The sequence below is a fragment of the Panthera leo genome, chromosome D2 (assembly GCF_018350215.1).
Source record: "Panthera leo isolate Ple1 chromosome D2, P.leo_Ple1_pat1.1, whole genome shotgun sequence".
NCBI classification, from domain to species: domain Eukaryota; kingdom Metazoa; phylum Chordata; class Mammalia; order Carnivora; family Felidae; genus Panthera; species Panthera leo.
The window spans coordinates 6,674,703-6,698,508 of NC_056689.1; the positions used below are offsets into that span (position 1 = coordinate 6,674,703).

The 23,806-nt window shown below is 48.6% G+C and overlaps 1 protein-coding gene across 1 annotated transcript in view; it reads right to left on the reverse strand.

Moving 5' to 3' along the window:
- Positions 1–3,929, reverse strand: part of SGMS1 (sphingomyelin synthase 1) — a 118,930-nt gene extending 115,001 nt beyond the window's left edge. Inside the window, exons 1-3 of the mRNA XM_042909222.1 lie at positions 3,843–3,929; positions 3,543–3,718; positions 1,816–1,896 (exon numbers count right to left, since the gene is read on the reverse strand). The gene's annotated coding sequence lies outside the window, so the exon portion shown is untranslated. The remainder of the gene's footprint in view (positions 1–1,815; positions 1,897–3,542; positions 3,719–3,842) is intronic.
- Between the last annotated feature and the right edge of the window lie 19,877 nt (positions 3,930–23,806).

Consider the following 23,806-nt stretch of genomic DNA (forward strand, 5'->3'; position numbering starts at 1 on the left):
GAAGCCAAGGCCGCGCCCGGAGGACTCCAGTCACACGCCTAAGAACAGAGGTGGACGTTCGAAACCTGTCTCAGGACTGGTCTTCAACCCCAGAGGGCATGGGCGCAGGACGGCCTTGAGGTTCCAAAGCAAACTGTGCTTTTATCCACCAAATCAAACTCTTACCACCGGAGCTGAGACAGGCACCTGAAGAACTGTGGCTGAAACACAGCTTCACAGGAAACGTGCTGCCCGTGGTGCTGTTCACACCGGTCCGCCGAGGGCAGACGGTCACGCTCTCGGGGTTTTTGGCAAGCCCGTGGGGAAACACAGCCATCGCTAGAACTCGGATTGTACAAACATACAACTCAAATAAACGAGACTACAGGCAGAGGCAACAAGTGGTCAGAACTCGTCACGGGGGGCTACGCTCAGGGTGTTCTGGGCACTGTGGTACGTGGCCGGTAGCAAAGTGCGGGCTGGGGTGTTCCTGCCCAGCCACACTTCCTGGTCCTCCCACACGTGGGGGAGTATTTACTCCACAGAAATCTCCCTCTCCTCCCGTCCTCCCTCCCGGCTGGGCCAAGTCCTAACATCTCCCCGCATGTCGATTATCGATACGTCCAGTACTAACCCACGGCTGCCCGACAGGAGCAGGAAGTTGAGCTGGCCAACTGGACTCACAATATGGGCTTATCATCTGGAAGCCGTGATACAAATATAAGGAACAAAAGCGATTCCGGCGGACCCGTGAACAGCCCTGGGTCAGGGATGCCAACTTCCCGCACAGTCAGAGCCCCGTGTACAACTTTTGACTCTCCAGAAACGTTAACCACTGGCAGCCCACTGCTGACTGAAGCTTTACTGATAACACACTCAATTAACACACACCTTGTATGTTATGTGTACTATATACTGTATTTTTACAGCAAAGCAAGCGGGAGAAAATGTTATGGAGAAAATCCTAAGGAAGAGAAAATCCATTTATTCAAGTACTGTACTGTTAAAAAAAGCCAAAAAACAAAAAAAAAACTGTGGACAAGTGGACCCGGGTGATTCAAAGCCGTGTTGCTCAACGGTTAGCTGTACTTTTACGGTGGCCCTATAATGTCCTAGTCATAGCACAAAGTACTGCCCGCAGCCTTTTGCTTTATGAGCGGGATTATCAAATCCAACACACTGATGAGTCAACTGAGCTCGAGGGGCTGAGTAACCACTAAACGCACAACAGCAAGAGTCAGGCCTCCGACTGTGTGACTCAGAAATACACAACCTTTTCACTAGGCAACCCCGTGCACTGACATTATCATCATCATAACGAAACCAAAATCAACCACATTTAACTGTCAGATAACCAGCAACCATTAATGCCACAGATGTGTGTAAGAGGAGATGCACCGAGAGGGTGCAGACAAGGAGCTCTATTTTATTCACAGTTGCCAAGTTCAAGTTTCTTCATATTAACCTCCAAAACGTACCCACCAAAAGTTGGTAAGAAATGGGGCCCATGGAACCGAGGGGAACATGAATATCTGTATTTGAGAAGAGCTTATTGAGAAGAGGTTAATATAAAAGGAATCTTCCCTTAATCCCTTAAATACTTAGGCTCTATCTCCCCAACCGCTGTTCCCGACCTAAAATGACACACTTACCAGAAAGAATAATCGCTCAAATGTGAGCATGAGTTTTTTGAAGTGTTTGGGTATTTCTTTTTTAAACATTTTCTCTTTCAGACTTTTCAGTCATTTGATCGTGCTATGCTTTTGCCATAGTCTCTTGTAGAACATTCACCCGGTAATCGGAAGACTTCCGAGGGGCCAACAAAATTTTACTTACTGATTATTTAAGAAAATTCTTGTCATCTTGGCTTCCTATAAGTTACCAGCTTCTCCCATCATGCCAGTACATTTCCACCACCTGTCGTGAGGAGAAAGGATCTGATGAGGTACATGTCTCAGAAAGACCCATTTCTGGGTTTCTGGGTTCTTTTTCTGTTCTCCGTGACCAAAACATGGAGAAAAATAGCCATCTCTTCCTTTGCCCTCAAAATCAAAAAGGAAGAGGACAATAACAACATAGAGAGAGAGAGAGACAAACGTAACCCCAAGGGAAAACAAAAAATTTAAAGAGCAGTATATCTACTGCTGGGGTTTGGGGAAGTGAACCCCTAAAATGCCCTCCCGTATGTTCTGGGGAAGAACTTTTAGTCTGTTGCCTGGGAGGAAGCATCTCAGAGTCGTCTCCCTCCCGGCCCCACCCCTCCTGGCACATTCTCACAGTGAGAGACGAATGTGGCTGGGGGGATCCCAGGAAACCCTGGCTCAGCGCTCAGCGGCTGCACGGGGCGGGGCAGCAAGGAGCTCCCTCTGGCCCTCCGCAAGGACAGCAACGGCGGCCGGCTTCTCTCCAGCAGGAGCTGGAGGACTGGGTCAAGGCTGCCGGAGTTGAACTCTGTTTCAGTTTCAGAGAAGGACGTAATTGAAGCCTGCGAGGTCTCCAACCCTGCTTTACCAGTAATTAAGCGACCATCTGTGTTGATTCCCATTTGGATCGTGGCTCTATTTGTCCAATTGTCTACAATTTACAGAACAGGAAAGATCAATCACGAGGGGATCCAGGCCCCCACCCTCAACAGGACACCCCACGGTTGACACCATGCCTCCAGGTCCCACCGCTTCCTGGCCACGTGACCTTGGGGAAGTCCATTCATCTCTTCCCAGCCCCGATTTCTACTTTTCTGAAAGAGGGTCAAATGCCCCCTAGTATACTGTGTGGTTGAGAACGTTCAACTAGAGGAAGGATAAAATCTGCCGAGCCAAGCGTGCTTTGATCCGACAAGGGTATTGGCCCAGGACCCGGGACACCCACCGCTCAAGGATCAGATTTGCTAACTTACCCATGCGTACAATTCAAATATTGGAGATTCATGTAAGTCACGGAGCACGTCACATGCTCAACAAAGTGCCTTCCTTCTTCCAAGAGCAAGGCATTCAGAACAATGCTTTACTTTCAATTTTTACATTTCGTAACACTTTAGGGTCCACGTCCCTAAAAGGGACAGGAAGTTCTGCTTTGTTTCCCTTCACAGGGGAGCCCCAAACGAAAACACAACACCTCTGCCAGGCAGAATGCAACTATTGCTTATTTTACACGAAGAATGTAGAGCTTTAAGTGGACAAGACGTACAAAACGGGAACCTGTTTCTCTGAGGCCTCAGTGTTGTCATTCAGGGAGAGGAGATGCACGCTAATTATGAAATGGCTCCATGCGCTGAGGCGCCATGAGAGACACCGTCGTCTCGGTTATGGAATAGACGGAAGCCTCAAGTTCTCCAAACCGGAAGGGTGTGCGTGTGCATGTGTGTGTGCATGTGCGTGCGTGTGTGTGTGCGCGTGTGTGTGTGAGACTAAGGGGGGGCATAAAGAAAGGAAAGAACGGACCAAATGCCACATAAATCCAGAGAGCCTCCTGGTAACAAAGAAATCTGCCCAGCAGGGAAGGACTGGAGAGTCAAGGTCTTAGAGATTACACCCAGCACTGAGAGGACGGAGTGCCAGGCTTACCGGCTAGCAAGAGCTCTGTATGCTGGTCGCCTGGCACGGAAGACTCTCAAAACCACGGACAGTGGAGAAGGGTCGGACACGGGCTTGACCAACAGGCTTGAACGCCACTCCTGATGTGCACCCGCAGGGTGCTCTCTGCCGGGCTACCGAATCCTTCCAAGCCTCGGTTTCCAGGCCTGCAAGACAGGGATAATGACACGTAGTATGGTGAGAAGTTACACAGATCGGAGATAACGCATATTCAGCGCCCATCGGAGCCTATGTCCCCACGACATGACGGCAACGATCGTGTTTACTTACTAATGCAAGTACGGTAGCCTGTTAAATTCACGGCTCCAACTGCAATGATGGCTTAGACCCCTTCAAATCCAGACTCCTTCCCTATGTGAACATTTTGGAGAGAGGTTCAAATCAGACTTTGGACAAGAACATCAAACTTTCCGAAGCTGCTCTGAAAGGAGTGTCAAATAAAAACGCCCATCTTAGGGGACAGCCTTCACTCATGTGCACATAGAAAGCCCTCGCTGTGCATTTGTGAGCATTCCTCATATCGGCACCGCGTTTCTTTTTTTGATGCTAAATTCTTGAAAGAGGGAATGAATCATTTCCACCGGTGCTAATCCTTCTGGTGTGCAATGCAATGCCAAGTACTCGGCAGGCATCTGCGGGAAAGAAAAGCCGCACCGAGGATGGCAGGCGGCCTGTCACCAAGGCTAGCTTCACACTCCGGCCTCACCAACAACAGTATGGATCTGTCAGCTGTGTTTTCCAGGAAAAAGAAAAAGACCCACAAGAGAGGCAACACCAACTTTTTTGTTTAGTTTATTTATTTTGACAGAGAGAAAGAGAGCATGTGAGCATGAGAGGGGGAGGGGCAGAGAGAGAGGGAGAGAGAGAGAGAATCCCCAGCAGGCTTCTCGATGTCAGCGCAGAATCCGGGACGGGGCTCGAACGCACGAACCGCGAGATCATGACGTGAGCTGAAATCAAGAGTCGTACGCTCAACTGACTAGGCCCCCCTGGCGCCCCAACACCAACTTTTAAACAGAACTTTCTATGTGAAAAACAGTGCTCCTTGACCCCGCCTACACCACCCTGTTTGGGACTCACCCCGGTGATGCTGACTGCTTGGAATAAGTTGATTACCCTTCTTTTATCCTCAAAACCAGCATACAACGCACACAAGAAAATCTGTCTTGTTACAGGTTAGAGCTGATTTTTTTTTTTCACAAGACCTGCTGTCCTCACTTCAATGGAAACCATTTTAATAGGTTCATGGCATGAAATTCCTCCTCCAAGTCAGTACTTTACCGCCACGGTGGTTATTCGCAAGAACAAGCGACTTCCGCTGTTGACGTTAACGAACGACCCGTCTGGCAGCAGGTGCTGTGCTGAGTCCCGGGGTGGAAGAAGGGGTCGTACGTGCTTGAGATGAAGTGCGTTTGAAGAAACGCAGTGCAGTGATAGTCTCACCAGAATACAAGCCATTAACTTAGCTGCCGCACTTAGAATAATCTGGATGTGGGACTCCTGGCTGAGCACGTTGACAGCCCAGCCCTTCTCGATCCTGCTTCTTATACGACGTGAAGATTCCACAGCCGCCGTGCAAACACCTGTCTGAGGAGAACGACTCCTGTTTTGCACGGAAGCTCCGGCCCGCAGGGGCAAGGACAGCACTTGCACGGGCACCGAGGCCGCGCAAGTGGATGAAAGCTCGGGTGCCCCCGAGGCGTGTCGTTTCGGACCCTTCGCCCCTTTTCCCCCAGGGAGCTAGTTCGCTAAGACGGGTCCGAGCTTCCTCGCAGGGCGACAGCGTCCTATGGTCATCAAGAGCATGTGCTTTGCGGACGCACAGAGCAACGGAGCCCCTGGGCGTGCTGCTGCATGGCTGTAAGCCTCGCTTTCCTCCTCGAGAGACTCTGCCAGCAGCAGCACCACAGCTCAGTGCGGTGACGCGGGCTCCGAGACAGGGCGCCCGCAAACGCTTTAGTGAAGCCCACGGCAAACAAGGTCTCGTTGGATGCTGCCGCTGCTGGAGGAAGTCCACTATCTTCGTCCCGGGGAGGCCAGCAGGGACGGGCAATGTCACCGAAACAAGAGGTGTCCTCGTGGGCTCAAGTATCTCCAGCCACCTTGCCAGGAGGCCAGAAGAGGGCTTGAAGAAACGGTTCATCTGGCAGTCACACGCAGGCCGCTCCGATCATTACACATACAGATCTTGGGAGCAAAGAGAGAGCGGCAGCCCCCACAGAGGTCTGTTGGCCAGTGGAAAACCCGGAAACGTTCACACCCGGCACACAGAAACAAAACGGAATCACGCGCTCGACACCGCCCAGCTACTAGATGGCAGAGCTGGGGTTCGAACCCAGGCGGCCGGGCTTGGCTCCCGCCGCTTCACCCCGACAGCACACGGCCCCCCCGCGGCGAGGATGAGCAGCGAGACACGGACCGAGAGCAGGCCCGAGAAAGGCAAGAAACGCCCCGAACACGCCTGAAGAGATGATGATACCAGACATCAGTTAACAGAGCCGAAGAGTAAGAGGGCGGAAACCACTAACGATTCTAAATGAGAAACTCAAGCACGGTCACAGCGAGAGACCGTAGGAGGACGGCACCGGGAACGTGAACTCACCCTGGGGTTCAGCACGTGCTTGGAGACGGCAGTGACCAGAGACACCAAAGCAGAAAGGACCCCACTCGGGTCCTTGATGTAAAGCACATTATGACCCAGAAACGCCTGCGAGGGAATGTGTCACACGCTCTAAGTGCCAGCCGTCCCGGGAGGCTCACCAGGGACAGCTCCCTGCCCCCGTCCTTGCATCTCTGCAGCAGAGGAGGAGGAAAGGCCGCCCCCGGTGGCTGGACTGTCTGTGGGCGGGAGGAAGGAAGGAGGCGGAAGGGACGAGAAGCAAGCTCCCGGTGAAGAGGGAAAATGCACAGACAGGGCGGTGTCCACGCGCCCAGGCGGCCTCAAATGTGGCCGGCTCCAACGGCCCCAAGGCCCCTGTGTCTCACCACCCACGCCTGTGTCACAGCCACCCCCTGAGCAGGTTAAGGCCTGAGATTCTTCGTGACTGACGGAGCAAGCGAACACGACGAGATACATCCGGTTACCTCCCGGAAGCCTGGAGTGTCCATTCGTCCATTCGGCTGCAAGATTCCCTCCCTCGCTGGCTTTGAGGAAGAGCCACACGAGGGCAGCGTCCCGCCCACGGCTAACACGGAGCAGGGCCTCAGTCCCGGAGCCCACGAGAGACCGCCAACAGGCCCGGGAGCTGACGAGGAAAGCCTTCCCCGGTCGAGCCTCACATGACACAGCAGCTCTGGCAGAGGCCTTGACTGCCGCCCTAAACTCGTCCCCCGCGAAATCACGCCCGGACTCCCGACCCGCAGACGCCGCGAGACAGCGTGTGCGCTGAGTAAGCCGGTTTGCCGCGACCGTGTTCCGCGGCTCCAGGTAACTCATACGGGAAGGGAAGTCGGCAAGGGAGGCTGACGCAACCACGGGCGCTTCCGAGACAGGAGGGGAAGGAAGAGAGAGGCCCCGGGGCCGGGGCGCGGGAGAGGGGCCTACCCATCCACGGTCTCTGACTCAGACCCGAGACTCCTCTCTGACCGCACACGTCCTCTCAGCCTGCTCCTGCCACACAGAGGATGTAACGGAACATGCTGACCAAGGAAGCGGCGGTCTTACAAATGGTGGTCTGGTCACCCGGCGGCCCTGCAAAGGCTATTATTGAACATGCCGAGCACGCGCACATTTAAAGCAGCAAGAGGATTTCTTTATAATGTGTATTTATTTTTGAGAGAGGGAGAGACAGAGCGTGAGCGGGGGAGGGGCAGAGAGAGACGGAGACACAGAATCCGAAGCGGGCTCCAGGTTCTGAGCTGTCAGCACAGAGCCCCACGCGGGGCTCAAACCCACCACGAGATCATGACCTGAGCCGAAGTCGGACGCTCCACCGACTGAGCCACCCCGGCGCCCCCGGCAAGAGGATTTTGATCACCACAGGCGCTATGCTGGGATCCTACCTCTCGTAAAACAATTTGAACGAAACAGTGTTTCAAATGTGATGGAACAGACTTCAGCACTTTATGAAACTCACGTTCAGAGATACGAGCTGGAGACTTTCTGTATTAGTGGTTTTGAGAACAGCATAAGAAGTAAAACATCCAAAGTCCCATCTAACTCTTGCTAGTAGGGGCTCCTTAAGAACCAAATAGAAATGTTCTCAAGTCCCCTGAGCAAGTACCAGTAACTTTGACAAAGCAACCCAAGAGGAGTTCCCAAGCAGAGCACGTAGCTAAGACTAACTCACTGAGCCAGGGACCTCTTACCGCAACAGGCCCCCTCGCTGCCCGGAGACACCGGTCGGGGGATGGACAACTGCATCGTTTCAGAGCCGGGGAATCCTCGTTCATCTCCCAGGCCTAGCCTCGCCGTGACAGGTGACGACACACGGGACCCAAACACTCCAAGGGGCCGACCCGTCCAGGCTCACTCAGAAGCGCGGAACCCGGACCTCCTGTTTCCCAGGCCCCTTCGTCCCCCCGTCGACCCGACTCCAGCTTCAACCAGGAACAGCAAAGTCAGTGGGATCAGATATTCCGTGAGGGACAAGCCTGGAGAGGCCTTTCCACGACGCTATCAAGCTCCTACTTGGAAACAGCGAGCCCTGTGGCAAGAGAAAGAAACGACCTCGAGGACCCGTTCGTATTAAACGTGCGCTTCATTTCCCAAAGCGAGGCCCGGCGTTTTCGGAGGAAACGGAGGTGCCCCTAAAGTCGGCTGCCTTTTCTTACGAATGATCTGCTTTTTTCCTTTTTAAATACACACGAGGTGGGGAAGAGCGGCTGGTGCCAGCGTGTCCCTCCCGCTGCCTCACACAGCCCCGCCCCGAAGCCCACGGACCCGTCCCACGGACCCGTCCCACGGACACTCCGGGCTTCCCTCCGATGGCGGAGCGCTGTGCTCGGGGCTGCACGTCGGGAGCCGTTGACCCAAGCAAGTCGAGTGTCCTCGTGTCTCTGGCAGAAGTGACCTCATCTGAGCCAGCAGACACCGCAGACAGGGGGATCCCCTCACGTGTGGGAGGCTGTTAGGAACGCAGACCGGAGTTCTCTTTTCTCCGAGAAACTTCCGTGTTTAAAATAAGCAGCAGCTTGCTTTTGTGCGTGATGACATGGCCCCTACCCCAGCAGCGGGCGTTACCAAAGCAAAGCGGTCCGACGGCTGTCCCCGGGTCACAGCCCTCCAGAACTCCCGTCACGGGACCCTTCCCACAGCCTAAAAGCAATTAAAAAAACAAACAAACAAACAAAAAACGGTGGTCATTCATTCACCATTCTCCTTCCTAATCTTTTCCTCAGGACCAAGAATAAATACGTGTTTAAAACAAAGCAAGAAGAGCGAAAGGCTCATTTCCTCGCTTGGAGCTGGCAGTCTTGTCTCCTCGGCATGGACTTAAGCCACTATGGGAGTTACCTGGACAGGACGGTATCCAACCTGCATGTTTTAAACGCACGTGAGCGCCCGGACAGAGTATTACTAATACAAATATTGCTGCAGCTAAAACAAACTGCTCACCGCACGCGGGCCTCTCTTCCAATGTTTCACACGCACTAACTCACTGACGCGGACGACGGCATGAGGAGTGGGGACGCTGTCATTATCCTGGCTTGACAGGAGAAGAAACTGAGGCCGAGTTACTGAGAACACAGGCACAGTTATTCAGGGAGCAGCCACTCAGCAGAGGGCTGGCAGGAACCCCCTACTCCCTGTGGCCTCAGGTTTCCATCTGGAACCTTCCCTGGGAGAAGGGAAAGAAAACCCGCTGGGTTTTACTTCTAATTAAACCTCTTTCTGGAGGGCTAACCACCACTGGTCCGCCCGCCGGTCCGAAGACCGACGAGAAACAGAGGCACCGGCCCATCTGTCCATCCTCACAAACCCTGACACAAGGCAGTTCTAAAGCCCAAATGGGTGGTGGCAAGATCTTTGAGGAAAAAGGTAAATATTTCTTTTATGGAAAAGGAAACCCAAAGGGATGCGAGCACGTAAGCGACTCGACTCGTGCAACAACGTGTCTGCAGAGTGCGTCCTTCTAGAACACTCTTCTACCTCGCCGTCAGGTGCCATCTGAAAGACGAGGTCATTCCTCTACTTTCTTCTCTGTGTTAGATCTAAAAACACAATCTCCTTCCCGAATGCGTGAAACGCACGCAAGCAACCTTGGCCGCTGGAGCCCCCTGATCTAAGTGGCCAAGAATTCCTGGGCGTCAGTCGCTGTGTTATTCGCACACGACGGCCGAGGGATGCCGGTGGCATGTACTGCCTCCGGCCTGGCAAAGCCTGAGTTTTTATCAGCTGCACGATGCTTCCACCGCAGACAAGGATGGGGACAAAATTTCCGCCCACGCTCTGTCATCCGGGAATAAAAAGGGCTCTAATTCCCTGGCTTATCCCTTGAACTTGCATATACTCTCCAAATGCAGTGCTTCCGGTTTTCAAAATATACTCAAAGGGCTTTCATTCAGTAAAACTGGTTTTTGTGCGTGTGTGTGATGGAGGTACTTTTATGCAGATAACGTGAGCTTCGTGCTTTCCTATTCAAACCGTATTTAATAAGAATAGTTTCCTTGGTGTTACCTGAGCCAAAATCTCGAAATAAAAACAGGCTGCATTTGTTCCACAATAAGTTGAAAACCAGCATTCTCTTTTTCCCAGAGGTACTAACAGGAAGGAAGCCGGCCGCCCGGCACGGTCAGCTTTACGGAGAAGGACGAATCACAGACACAACAGCACTTCTGTCCCTGCGTCCTCCCAACCACCCTGATGCCCCATTTCCAGAAAAACCACCTGAGGTTCAGAGAACTCAGAGAAGCACAGGGACGTGCCTCAGGTAAGCTCCTTTCTAGTGGAGGGCTCGGCCCCAAACAGTTTTCGTGGAGCCACAATCTGTGCCTTTTCTCCTCGAGGCCTCTAGGAAGCGAGACATGATGGGAAGAGCTCCCGAGACTGAGCAGTGGACAAAACGTAAGCAGAGAAGAGCCGAAAACAAAGAGGGACACTGATGCGCTGTGACATGAGGTCATGTGATGTCAGCCGCGCGGTTACTGGCTCAGCCTGCGGGAACTGGTCAGGAAGGAGAGAAGAAAGAGCAAAACCGGACAATAAGGACAAACGGCGGGCTGGCTACGGACAGCATGAGAAGAAATAAATACCCACCAAAATGAAGAAACTGTGTGGGGCGTTGGATTATGGATCGTGCCTAGGCCAGTGGCCAGGAAACGTTCTCCATACAGGCCCGAGAAGTCTGCAGGGCGCACAGAATCTTCCGCAACTACTCACCTCTGTCATCACCGTGCGAACGCATCACCGATAACACGCAAGCGAGTGGGCGTGGCCACGTGCCAATAAAACCATATTTATAACAACAGGTGTCAGGCCAGACTTGGACTTCCTGCTGCTGTCTGCCAGCCTCTGGCCTCCACGGCCACCTGACCTCCATACAAAACCGAGGTGATACTAAAGAAGCAAAGACAAAATGCGACAGCCGACGTAAAATCCTGGGGCGACGTAACGGTCCCCCCACGTGGGGCCACCCCCACAAGCACCGGTCCTGTGGGCGCTCAGCCTGACCACTGGATGAAGAGACTCGAGGGATGCGTGTGTTCGGCGTTAGCTCATCCCAAGTTATTAAGATTCAAAGAACCAACCCGTAAAATATTGTGTCGATTATGACTCATGAACAGGTAAGCCCAGTCTTACCACGTAATAATACGGATGCCATATTTTATACGGGCAATTATGGGAAATATCACCTCAATGTTCCCAAAGTAACTACAGAAGAAAACTGTCGGGAAGAGAGGCATCCGAATGAATCCCGACGTCCATCTTGGCCAGCTCGCCTACCTGGAAAACTCTGACTTCCTGTGCCATTTCCTTCCTAACTGTTGTTCTTCACGCAAGGGTCAATCTAACCACCTTTTCCTCCAAGAAGCTCTTCTCAAACACCCCAGATGAGGTCAAGACACTTGCCCTGCACGCCCCTGACACTGAACTTCTTCACTACTCTTGGCATGCTGACACTTCCTTCCTAGCTCAACGCCTGCCTCCCTTGTCGACCATGAACTCCAGAAAGCTGCCTTGTTCAACACCTACACACGAGGCTGGTGACGAGAGCTGCACTAAACAGAAGGCTCTGGTGTTTCAAGATGCTGCTCTGCCCCGAGACCCACCTGGTCATCACCAAATCAGCAGAGCACGATTCTGCAGAGCAGCTCTGGAGCTTTTCCAGCCTGTGCCATGTACCATGTGATGAAGCCAGAGAGAGGACCGTGTTCACGTGCCATGAGGCAGTGTGGCCCTGCGTTCAACAGAGGACGGGCAGGAAACCTGTTCCTAGGCGTGTTCAAGTAGAAGCTGCAAAGAGGTTTTCTCTCACGCTTATCAGTTACGGAAACACATGTGGTTTTGGGTGGTGATAAAATGTCGCTTAACCTAGGCCCCGGAAAATTCAAAGCTATTTACCTGGATGGATTTTAAATGAGCATCTGCACAATTTCTTTTTTGTTTCAATACGTGCACACGGCACGTATAACAACACAGACAGCGGCACACATATAGAGCTGTCTGAACTAAGAGGGAAATAAGGCAGATTATAAAATACATGTACTATGAGCCGTTTGTGTCAATGAAAACAGAAAAAGTAGCTAAAATGACGTACGCCCCACAGTGTGGTTGTACCCGGTAGAGGGATCTGGGTTAACTTAATAGACTTCCCTTTTATCTATCAGTACAGTTGACCCTCTGAACTGCACAGGTCCACATACATGTGGGCTTTCTCAGTAAATACAGTCCAGTACAGTAAATGTGTTTTCTCTTCCTTATGGGTTTCCTAGTAACATTCTCTTTTCTCTAGCTTATTTTATTGTAAGAATATAGTAAGTAATACATACAACATACAAAATATGTGTTAAGCTACTGTTTATGTTACAGGTAAGGCTTCCGGTCAACAGTAGTTACGTTTTGGAGAAACGAAAGGTATACGTGGATTTTCAACCATGTTGGGGTGGCAGGTGGTCAGTGCCCCTAACCACCCCACATTGTTCAAGGGTCAACAGGGTTTTCTTTCTTTTTGTACAATGACCACATATTTTTGTAGTTTTTTAAGTAATCTCAAACAAAAAATCTGATTAGACAATTCTTCAAAGCTGTTTCAAGGAAATATTATATAGACAGAAAATGCGAAACATGGCAATGCTGTTATTATTTAATAGGGCGTTGCTAATAGAGTAAAAAAAACAAACTGATTCTGACCTGCTTAAATGTTCACCCATTCCTACCAATATCGTCACGCCCATACATCTTACCATGGTGAACACCACACAAAAGCAAAACAGGACCAACACCAATGCTGAAGGTGTTCATTTCAGCTTCTAACTACATTCTTACTTTTCCTGGAGCACGATATATTTTAAGTTGGCCCAATTTCTCTCTGGTCTTGGACTCTGAGAACTGCACAAACTTACCTCGCCAACTTCAGTGACCAAAATGAATTCAGGGTGGTAAGAAACTTCAAAAGTGCAATGTCCTGTCCTAAAGGTTATTTATATAGGTCAGAAATTGGCAGGCAGGCATTAGGAATGTCCTCGCAGTTACCTGAAATTTAATTCCGATGTTTACACTGGAGTCTTTAAGTACATATACTAAGTATGTTTAATTTCAATTCATGTGGTAATCGAACATCAGCCTATGCCTAAATCAGACCGATTACCACATTTCCCATCTTGGATTATATTTTAATATCTTACATTTCTTTTCATAAACACTAAGTATCTCATAAATACTGTCTTGTAGTTAATGCTCTATAGGCCAGTAATGACAGTTTCATCCATTATACATGACTTGAAGAGATTTTGAAGCTCCAAATGAAAGAGGTTTGACCCTTCTTCATAAAGGACTGAAATGAACCGCACAAAACAAATTCTTCAGGAGACTGGCTTTCTGATTACAGAGTTGACCTCCACCCAATAACAATTATAAACAGTGGCCGGATATAAAATAAACTTTGAAGGTGGTGGAAAACAACCAGGCAGAAAGTCAACTATCTACAGCCCTTCAAGGAAGAGAATCACACTCAGTGATAATTTAAATTTATACGGCTGATCCCATGAGAGTGGAACCATGCTGGGCCACAGCAGATGGAACTCAAAGAGCAAACCACAGCCTTGTAGGTCAGAATACGGACCTGCCAGGGTGGCAGAAAATTGAGGAAGAAAGTCCCCCAAATGAGGAAGCCATGGAGAGTGAAGTCCCAAATTTGCAAATAAGCTCCACATTTGTTGGCTAAACTGGGAACTATGAGTCCAAGGATCCTGAGGGAAACAACATTTGAAACATTTGTAGGATGCTGACCAGATCCAACAGCTGCCCAGCAGCTCCGGGGGCCTGAGAAAGGCCTCGGGCTCCTCTGGAAGCACGGAAGGACCCTGGCTTAAGGCACAAAGATGGCTTCCCAAGGCAAGAAGACATTTCCTGGGAGGTACAGGCAAAACAGAGAGAGCAAAGCATAAGAAGTAATATTTGAGCTGATTTGCCAATAATTTAACTGCCTGTTTGAACACACTCAACCTTCCTCGGGGGAACATAACAGAATTCATGTCTTTACAATACAGCATCTGCAATGTCCTGCCATACGATTAAAAATGAATACAAATGGGAGATGTAAATCCATAATCCAATCAGTCCACAGAAATAGACCTACACATGACCCAGAAAATGGAATCAGAAGACAAGGATTTTAAAATACCAATGCTAAATATACTGAAGAATTTACGGAGAATGACAGACAGAATGGGTAAAGAAATGGAAAGTTGCCGCAGAAAGATTAAGAAAAAAATGAAAGAACCAATGGACATTCTAGAACTGAAAACTACAATGTCTGAAATAAACAATACTGGATTAGATGAACAGATTATCAGCTTGGACACAATAATGCAAAGGCACTGGTGAACTTGAAGTTACATCAATATAAACCGTCCAGGCTGAAGCAAGGAGAGAAAAACAAGGGTTTACAAAGAGCCTCCAAGAGCTCTAAGTGGTCTAATTTACAAGTTAAAGGCCAGTCTAGAGAATGGGGTGGAAAAATATATGTAGAGAAACACAGGCCAGAGACTTTCAGAACTGAGCAAAAACAGCAATGTACCACAGTAGGATGTTCAGTTAACCACAAGAAAACCTCGCCCAGTCATGAAAACCAAAGATAACAACAACGAAGATGTGTAGATGTAACCAGAGAAGACAAGACACAGAGAAGTAATACGAATGATGGCAGACAGCTCATTAAAAATAGGAGGCCAAAAGACAGCCAACAACGTCCTGAAAGAACTAGGGGAGGGTGGGGGGAGAGAAACTTTTCTATGAATTCTATGCACAACAAAAACCCTTCAAGAATAAAGGAAATAAAGGGGCGCCTGGGTGGCCCAGTCGATTAAGCGTCCGACTTCGGCTCAGGTCATGATCTCACGGTTCCTCAGTCCAAGCCCCGCGTCGGGCTCTGTGCTGATGGCTCGGAGTCCGGAGCCTGCTTCAGATTCTGTGTCTCCCTCTCTCTCTGCGCCTCCCCTGCTTGCTCGCGCTCTCTCTCTCTCTCTCTCAAAAATAAACATTAAAAAAACAGATGTATGCGTTTATAGTCAACTGATTCTTTTTGACCAAGATATCAAAATAATTCAGTGGGTATAAGAATAGCCTTTTCAACAAATTGGGCAGAAACAAATAAATATCCACATGGAAAGATGAATGAATCCTTACCTCTACACCTCACATAGAACTAACCATAGAAGCTGAAACTATAATGCAGGAAAACAGGAGAATATTTTTGTGACCATGGAGCAGGCAAAGCACTATGGATAAAAGAAAAACAAAACAAAACAAAACAATAAATTGGACTTCATCAAAATTAAAACTTCTGCTTTTGGAAAGACACAGTTAAGAAAATAAAAGGACAACCACCAACTGGAAAATACACTACACATATCTGACAAAGGACTCATATCTAAAATATATAAAGAACAGCTGTAATTCAAGAACTAAAAAGCACAAAAAGTTAAGAATAAAAAAGTCACACGGTCCAGCTTTTTAAAAAAGCAAAAGACCTGACTCGATTACCTCATGAAACAAGACACAGGAATGGCCAAGAAGCATATGACAAAATTTTCAACATCATTATCATCATAGGAAACCACAAAGTACCCCATTATACCCATCAGAATGCTGATTCTGATACTGACCAATAATATACAAGAAATACAAAGAATCCTGTTATTCCTCTGGAAGAACACAATAATTTTAAGAAAGGAAAATTTATTTGGTAACTAACTCCATATAACCGCGTTTCTTAGCTCAAGGAAAAACAACCCATATACCTTTTTTTTTTTTTAAGTTTTTATGTAAACTCCAAGGATGTGCAGAAAGGGGAACCCTCTTACACTGTTGGTGGGAATGCAAACTGGTACAGCCCATTTTATACGTCTTAAAAAAAACCCAGATCCTACCCACTGCAAATGGGATTGGGCAACTCTGTCCGGTATGTGCCCGCATCCTCGGTTCCAGCCACACAGCTGGTCTGCCTGGGGTGGGTTCCCACGCAAGGTCAGTCTGAAGGCCAGGCTCAAAATGAAGAGAGGGTCTAGGTCAGTTTCCACCCTGAGGAACCCAACTGTGATACAAATCACTTCCCTTCTCCGGAGCCTACTCTTGTCCCCTCTGCTGGAATTAGCCATTTCAAAATCAATAGTGACCTCCAACACTGCCAACGCCAGCGGTCAGTTCTCGTTCTCCTTTAATACGACTTAGCAGCAGCATGCGACACAGGTGACCTCTGGCTTCTGTTCCAAACCCGCGCCTTACTTGGCCCCCAGAACCCCGAGCTCGCTTCCACCGCCCTTCCCTCCGGCAGTTCCTTTTCTCTCTCCTTTGTGGGCTCTTCCTGATCTCTGCAAGCACCAAAAGGGTCACTCAGTTCAATTCTCCATGTCTCCTCTGTTATCATTTCCCCTCTAAGTCAGCGGTCCTCGAACGCTTTGATCTCATGACCTCTTCACACTTTTAGAAACCATTAAGGAGCTCAAAAAGCTCGTGTGTGTAGCGGCCTTATATCCATAGTTACTGGGATGGAAAACTGAGAAAATCTTTAAATATTTAGTAATTCATCGAAAAGCAACGCTAAGCCCATTACATGCCAACGAAAGTAACATATTCTAATGAAAAATATATTTTCCAAAACGACAAGACATGTATTTTGGAAGAAGAGTGCCAGTGATTGGCATTCTTGAAAATCTCTTTAATATCCAGCTTAATGGAAAACGGCCGATTCCCAGGTCTGTGTCCGCGTTCAGTCTGCTGTGACGTCCCACACAGCCTCTGACAAGCTCTACCGTATGTCTTAGTATTGCTGTAAAAAGTCTGGACCCTGCAGACCCCTACAGAGGCCCAAGGACCCCTTCGGGTGGCCTCATCCAAGCCCCTGGTTTTAAGTACCATCCCTCCAAGGGCAACTGCCAGTGAAAAGGTAACCCCAGGGGGGGCTCTCTGAGCCTTCAGGTTCAGACAGCCAACCACCTTCTCGGTATGCCCACTTCGATATCCAAAAGCTATGTACCTGAACTCATACGCACTTGCCCGCCCCCCACAACCCCAACATTTTCTTCCTGCATGTTTCCCACATCTCCATAAATGGTAACTCGACCTACCGGCAGCTCAGGCCAAAATCTCTGGAGAAATCCTGAATGCCTCTTTCTCCCAAATCCACACCTGACCGCACCCAAATTCTGTGAGCCTTCTTCAGGAGTATCCCCAGAATCGGACCACGTCCTGCTCACCCTTCACTCCCCGCTCCCTATCCAAGCTTCCCTGGCTGGCCTGCACTCCGGCAAGAGCCTCCTAACTGGTCTCTGCGCATCCCCCCTGGGTCCCCTATGTCATGCCCTTCACACGGCAGCCAGAACGTTTGGAGCCTGAGTCCGATCACGGCGCTCCTGTGCTTACGGCCTCAGGTACTTTCTGGCCGCACTGAGACCAAGAGTAGAGGCCCCGTGCGGTGGGGCCCGGACTCACTATGTCCCTGAACCCGCACCTCACTGCCCCCCTCGCTCACTCCTGTCCAGCCACGCCGGCCCCTTGGCTGGCACCAGTGCAGGCTCTTCTGGAGGAGGGTCTTTGCGACTGCGGTTTTTGGGCCTCAAACACACTTCCGTCAGATACGCCGGGACTGCAGCTTGCCCCCCAGCGAGCACTGACACCCCTGCATCAAAGATGCCATACTGACCGTCCCTCCACGCGTTTGCCCTGCTTTCTTTTCCCTCCTAAAACTCACCAATACCTGGCACATGTGACTCTTCTCCCCCTCCGGATGCAATGAGAGGAGGGACGCTGTCTGGCTCAGGGCCATAGCCCAGGACCCAGATCGGGGCCTCTGTAGGAGGCACGCAGGCCGGTCGTTAGAGCAGATGAACAGAGACGCCGGCCCAGACAGCATCAGAAACCAAGGGCGCAATTGACGAGGCAGAGGCCAGGAGGGCCACATGCAAACCAGCCCTTGGAAGGAGAAACCATAAATCTGGGGAAGCAGCACCGTGACAAAGGCTACCAGTGCAAGGAGACAGCACCTGGTGGACTGAGCCCCTCTGGAGCCAGGGCACCAAGCCATCAACCTTTACGTCTTCCCAAGAGCAGCGCTCACAATTCCCTGGAAATGCGCCAACATCTTCGGGCCACGAGCGTTCCCCCACCCCCCCCCCCCCGCCACGGCTCTGGAACCAGTTCAGTCCCATCCTAACCCCTTATGTACTTAAATCTTAAGTAGAAAAGAACGCATGGCCAGCACAAAGGAAGGCGATTGGTCTACTCAGTCTGCGTTCCAAAGCCTCAGCTAACACACTGTCATTGGCACAAACTGGCTCCGAGAGGGAACAACACCGTGATGTTAGCAGTTACACCAAGCTAGGCTCTGCCTGCCGCTGAAATTCACTGAGCCTGACTGGAAAACCCCACAGCAAATCATTCTGGTCAGGATTCTGAGAATGAGTGCTGGGGACACTTAAGAGTCGTTAAAACCAAAGTCACGAAACAATAAACAGCACGTTGGCTGACAAGTATGTTCTCCAAAAAGAGAAAGGAGTTTTTTCCTTCATTTCGAGCAAGAAAGAAAAGCAGCACGTAGGGACCCCTATCATGACAGCACCCCAAAACCTTGCTGGACCGTGCAGGACGTCCACAGGGGCCAGTCACTTGCTGTCTCTCCCCCAGGGCTGTGACAGGAGTGGGGAAGAGGTGCTCGGGACCAGGCAATACCTCATCAAGCCCATGGGGTACCTTCCTTTAAGTTCACAACCTAAAGTATCTGAAGGAAGGCCTAGAAGGTAAGGGTGACACCAAAACTGGTGAATGAAGGAAGCTCTTGAAAATCCCTACAAAGTCCCAGGGTTTTTATCAGTGATCTAGGACTTAGGATACAAAGGCACGGGAGGTGCCTGGGTGGCTCAGTCAGTTAAGCATCCAACCTCAGCTCAGTCATGATCTCACAGTTTATGAGTTTGAGCCCCACGTCGGGCTCTGTGCTAACAGCTCGGAGCCTGGAGTCTGCTTCAGATTCTGTGTCTCCCTCTCTCTCTCCCTCTCAGAAATAAATAAACATTATTAAAAAAAAAAAAAAAAAAGGCACCCTGCAGATGATACTATGTTTAGAGAAGAGACTATCCGAAACTGTTCACAGAGTACTTTTTATATAAAGCAAACAACGTCAGAGACGACACAGGACAGCTGATTAAGGAGCTAAGGAGTAAAGCGGAAATAACAGCTATAAATCCGTGCGGTGAGACTGTTCTGGGTTATCCTACCCGACAAGGCTAAGAACGTCACACACTCTTCACAGGAAACTAAGTTTACGACAGGACAGAGTTTGGAAACAGACCCTGGGTTGCAAGTGGGTGTTCGTTACGTGTTCCTTACCCCCAGCTACTCACCCCCAACCACTGGGCCCCATCGCTGAGAAAGATCACTCAGTTTTATTTCATTTCGATTCACTCATTTTGACAGAAGAGAAAAACAATGGAATGTGATAATGTCAGGGCAATAATCATGCCTTCAAATATTTTTCTTAAAGGTGGCTTTTCTGGCGGTGTGGGAGTTTGTAAGTGAATGCATTAATAATTAAACACTTTTCCAGCAAACATTTGAGAAGAAAAAGATTCTGCAAATGAGCTATTTCTTATGTAATTTTTGCTTCCACTATGGTTTCGTTCCTAAATCAATACAGGGAGCAATAAATATATACAGTCAAAACAAAGACAGCCAACACATCTCTGCAGGTGATATAAATAAATTATCAAAGGAATGGCCCAAGATTAAAAACCCCTGCGTAAAAAGAGAAAAGACTTCTCCGTATCAAAAAAGCTTTCTTCATTTTCCTAAAGGATTTCTTAAGAAGTCCCTTTAAATTCATGAACTTTCCTTGTCAACCTAAATGAATTTATTGTACAAAAACTATCGTGAAGGGGCGCCTCGAGCGTCCCACTCCTGACTGCAGCTCTGGATCGTGATCCCAGGGGCATGGGATCGAGCCCCGTGCTGGGCTCCGTGCGGAGCGTGGAGCCTGCTGGAGATCTTTCTCTTTCTCTCTCTCCCTTTCTCTTTCTCTCCCCTTCTCTGTCTCTCTCCTCTGCTAAATAAATAATAAATAGAAACAATAAAACATAACCAAAAATTAAAATACCGTGGATACAATTTTCAGAAATGCATTCACTGCATGAAAAATACAACAGAGAAGAACAGGAAAACTCCGAGAAAAGTCTGTGCAATCAAATTTTGAGCAAAAAATAAATAGTGAATGCTTTGTTTAAATAATTTAAAAGCCTAAAAATATTTATGACGTGGGTCGCAAACCATTTTCCACCTTCGAAACTATTTCCACCGAGGCTGATTCAGAGTAAACACGACAGTATTTTACAAACAAACAGCCATTTCTTTGTGACTCAATGTGAAGATCCGTTATGTGAACATGTTTCATAAAATTAAAATTCCTAATCAGTTATTCAAAAAAACAAACAAAGCCATAACAAAGATTAATTCCTCTAAGCCCTTGAAATAACAATTTTAAAATGTATGACCATCATATGGTCTTACATAAAAGTCTATGGCTGACAAAACAGGCTATTAATGCAGCTGGCACGCTCACCATATCACATTTCTGCTTCTTTTCGTGGCAAATATTTAAAGCACACGACTAATTTTCAAGATTTCCAAATACAGAGCTGTACCGGGCAATTGTTATCCCTGCTCTGGTCATCACCACTTGAGCTTTCTACCAATTTAAATCAACTTTGATTCCACTCAACATTTGCTTAGCACCATAACACACGTGTAAAAAATTATTCCTTGGCTTAAGTCATGCCAGATACATTGGTGATTCCGGGACACTGTTATCGAACGTGGGCAAGGCAGACCGAGGCCACACACGGGAGGTCAGTAACCCAGAGAGCAGGTCCCTTTCAGCAAAACTAATCTAAGATGGGATTCTCAAAAAGAGAAAATGACAGTTCACAACAGAGTGTGTGGTCCACGCAGGGTCGGGAGCACATGTTACAATTCTCTGTCAGATGGCGATGCTTCTTGCTGCCACACCTCTGTTTCGGGGAACTCCCAGAGTAGAGAGCCGACTGGATTTTCAAATCATAAAACTGACTCTGCAAGTCTACATACTGTGCATATAAAACCATAACATTTGGGGCGCCTGGCTGGCTCAGTCGGTGGAGCGTCCGACTTCGGCTCAGGTCATGATCTCACGGTTTGTGAGTTCGAGCTCCGTGTCGGGCTCTGTGCTGACAGCTCAGAGCCTGGAGCCTGCTTCGGATTCTGTGTCTCCCTCTCTCTCTGCCCCCCTCTCCCCCACTCATGCTCTGTCTTTCTTTCTCTCTCTCTCTCAAAAAATAAACAGTAAAAAAAATTTTTTAATAAAAAAATATTACCAAATTAACTTACGAGAGGACCAAAAATAACAGTTAAAAAGAAAAAAAGAAAACACATATATTTACTGAGCACCTATGTTACTAGACGTTGCACCTTTCTCTAGGCTCTGGAGATAAAGCAGTGAGATAGAAAAAAACTAAAAAAATAAAATAAAATAAAATTTGAAAGTATAAAAATCCCTTTCTTACAAAGAGCGATCTGAACAGATTAAAAATAAACTGGGGGAAAAAATTGGTGAACCAAAAGACAAAAATGCCAAGAAACAGTCCAGAAATGGACACACAAGGACAAAGATAACAAGAATACAAAAAAGGGACACAGACCAGGAAGTGAGATTGTGTAATGTGTCTCGTGGAATTTCTTGGAAAAAATGAGGAGGAGGCATTATTCTGATAAATAATGGTAAAATTCTCCTAACTTCAATCTTCAGATTCAGAAAAATCTAAAAAATCATAATCAGGAAAAGGAAAGGAAAGAGAACTCCCCACTTGGATGTAAGCAAACCAGGACTACCAAAGACAAAACAGAATCTTTAAAGTGGCCCGAAAGAGAGAGAGCTGATCTATTTGAATTGGACGTAGAACAGCACATGGGAGTCAAGCAGGCACAAAATGAAACGAATGAGTCTCACAGAGCAGCTTGAGCGAAGGCACAAAGGGGGCAGAACATCTGGGTGGAACCAAAGGTCTGCATTAGGCAAGAGCAGGAATGAGGCTGGAAAGATGGACTGGAGCCAGATCATTGAGGGCCTCCAATGCCAAGGCAGTGAATCTGGCTTTTATCACAAAACAAGGGGACAGTCATCCCTAAAGGCTCTAAAGACGGGAACAGAATTATGAATGCAGCATCAGAAAAACTAAACTGTCAGCTGGACCAGAGGCAGAGACACCCAGGGGAAGGCCATTTAAGAAGACCAGCCTACAGGAACAAGGACCTTAGGAGAGTGGGGACAAGCTGATGAAAAGAGACAAAATAAGGCAGGCAAGGAGAGGGACACTGCAAAGGAAACAAATCAGTGAGATTCAGTGACCCATTGAACACGGGCAGCAAGAAGCCACTTAAAGAGAGAATCAGTCCAACTCTCTATCTTCCCCCTTGTGAGCAGATTACACTTCTTCCCGGGATGGATCTGAAATTTCTTTTTATATGTTATGGGCCAGCAACTAATAAGCATTTTAGTTCTAGTTCCACAAACTACTTTAACAACCAAGTTACCTCAGTTTCCACCACTGAATGCTGGCCCCTTGAGAAACAGCTTAGTTCCCACAAAAAAACACAGAGGGATCTCATGTCCTCTCAGGATTACTGAAGACAGTTGGTGAATATAAAAATACGGGTAGTACAAGAAGTAAATAGCCAACAAGTCACAAGTTGTACATTTTAGATCCAACTCACAACAGTCTATCCTACACCAAAATTCTGTTACCCTATTTTATTTTCCTCACAGCACTTATCCGTGTCAGAAATAATCTTGTTTATCTATCTCTGTATCACTTGTCTCCCTGAATCACCCTGACCCGCTCCCACTAGATTATACACTCCACGAGAAAAGGGATCTTGTTTGCACTACTCACCACTGTAGGCTTGTACCCGGAAGTGTGTGATACAAAGCTTAACAGCTTAACAGCTTAACAGCTATTGGATGGATGGATGGATAGATGGATGGATGGATGGAGGGTGGGTGGGTGGGTAGATAATGGATAGCTATGGTGGGTAGGTGGATGGGTGGATGGGTGGATGGATGGATGGAGGGTGGGTGGGTGGGTGGGTGGGTAGATAATGGATAGCTATGGTGGGTAGGTGGATGGGTGGATGGGTGGATGGATGGATGGAGGGTGGGTGGGTGGGTGGGTAGATAATGGATAGCTATGGTGGGTAGGTGGATGGGTGGATGGGTGGATGGATGGATGGATGGATGGATGGATGGAGGGTGGGTGGGTAGATAATGGATAGCTATGGTGGGTAGGTGGATGGGTGGATGGGTGGATGGATGGATGGAGGGTGGGTGGGTGGGTGGGTAGATAATGGATAGCTATGGTGGGTAGGTGGATGGGTGGATGGGTGGATGGATGGATGGATGGATGATGGGTGGGTGGATGGATGGATGGATATACGCAGGGCTGTAGTTCTGCACAAGTCCGGGGGTACCATTCATTCACATGTAGTGGCTTGTACAGTACACAGAAAATAAAGCCCTACATCATGGCAGGAAATAGCCCAGAAGCTGTGGTAG